The 2,007-nt window shown below is 28.6% G+C and overlaps 1 protein-coding gene across 1 annotated transcript in view; it reads left to right on the top strand.

Moving 5' to 3' along the window:
* LOC111685581 (allatostatin-A receptor) overlaps positions 1-2,007 on the top strand; it is a 17,646-nt gene that overhangs the window by 6,199 nt on the left and 9,440 nt on the right. The window lies entirely within an intron of this gene.

Below are 2,007 nucleotides of genomic sequence, written 5' to 3'. Positions count from 1 at the left end.
TATAGACTAGACTATAGACTAGACTATAGACTAGACTATAGACTAGACTATAGACTAGACTATAGACTAGACTATAGACTAGACTATAGACTAGACTATTGACAAGACAAGCATTTGCATTTTAATTTAGAAAACATATTTGATACCACCCATTGTGCAGTTATTGCAAAATAAGGCATTAGTAACTTGAATGTTGAACCAACTTCTAGCCATTCACATCAGCTAACAATAACTGTAACAAAATGCAAACATACATTCTAACATTGCATTATACCATGTCGGGCAAATGGAAAATTCAAATAACAAATACTAAGAAAACTTTAAAATTCAACCCAAAGCTAGTAACAATATCATCACTTTATCATATTGTTTCTCCGTCAGTTTGTCGTCTAAATTGTTCTATTCGTTCATGTGTCTACTGAATACATCTAACTGTGCCGTTGTCAAATATTTACACACAAACACTCGTCACAACATCTTCAACACATTCACACACTCTGATGCAGAATTTTCAAATTAAATAACCAAAAGAAAAAAAATCTTCATCATAACAATGTTGTAGCAAAACTCTCACCTGTACTGGCAACCATAATGATGCAAATGCAATCACAACAACGACAACCAGACGTGTCACACGTTTACGTCCTCTCTGTGATTCGACAGACATGCGAACCCCACTGCCTTGTCGCCACAAACGAGTTATCATACGCATATACAAACCACTAATGACCATTAGAGGGAGTAAATACGAGCTGGTAAAAAATATTATCTGATACGTTTGGAGTCCTAGAAAATCATTTGGTATAAATTGACACACTTCGAATTCGGGGAAATCTGGATCATCATCATCGGTCTTCTGCAATTGAAATTTAATAAAAATTGTAAAGTGTGAAAAAGGATTTGCATCAAAATCAAGTAATTGCATTTAAATCTCTACATCAATTAGTAAATTAAATCATTGTTAATGAGAATTAAATTAAAATGAACAATACAATACATAATTTTTAGTTTGAAATAATATAAAATAATTATTTAGGTAAATAAAATTGTTTTAAATGTTTATTTAGTTACATATTGTTCTATAATAAAGCTCCCCATTGTGCATAATCCCAATAACTGTATATTTATAAATGTATGCGCTGCCCAAATACATTTTGTTTTCCACTTAGTGCCTACTTTCAATTGTAAAAAAAACATAAAATCTTTTGTAAATAATGCTCATCATATAATTGCAACATTGCAATGCATTGGAAAGTGTAAAATTATTAGCAAATACATATAAATAAACGTATATATTGAACAAATTATGAAAAATATTTACACATACATTTTGCTGTGTTATTGTTATTATTCGCTCACATTTTATATTGTTTTTATTTATACATAAATATATAAGTACGTACACACGTAAAGTAATGTTTATTCAAAAAATCGTAAAAATAATATTTCCAACAATTTTTACGACTTTATTATATATATGTATGTGTATCTGTCTGTGGGCAAAACAAATAAAAACAAAACAATACAAAAACAATTTAACACAATCAGTTGCTTGCTGCTTTAGATTGCCAATATTTTATAAATACTTTGGCTCAGCCAAATCATGCTCCAAAAAAAAGAGACTACAGAGGAGCATCATAAAAATAAAACAGCATGATATTTTTTGAAAAATCATACAAAAAAAAAAATAATTAGAATTATACACAAACGGTATTGTTAATAATTTTATATATTTTTTAAATTTGATTAACTATTCTATAAAGTTAGAAAAAAATTTCTTTTGCAGCTTATCTAGAAATGCAGCAGATGCACGTGTTCGAGTGTTATAAAGAATGTAAAAAAGCGTAAAATTGAAAACGTTAAAATTATCTGTTCATTTAGGCAATCAACTATTTGATTCAGTAGATGAGTGGATGTTGGTTTTTAAATAATATGTGTTATATAGATAGATAGATAGATAGATAGATAGATAGATAGATAGATAGATAGATAGATAGATAGATAGAT

This window comes from Lucilia cuprina, chromosome 4, assembly GCF_022045245.1.
Source record: "Lucilia cuprina isolate Lc7/37 chromosome 4, ASM2204524v1, whole genome shotgun sequence".
Lineage (NCBI taxonomy): Eukaryota > Metazoa > Arthropoda > Insecta > Diptera > Calliphoridae > Lucilia > Lucilia cuprina.
The sequence above is the reverse complement of the archived record's forward strand: the minus strand, read 5'-3'. Positions and strand labels throughout refer to the sequence as shown.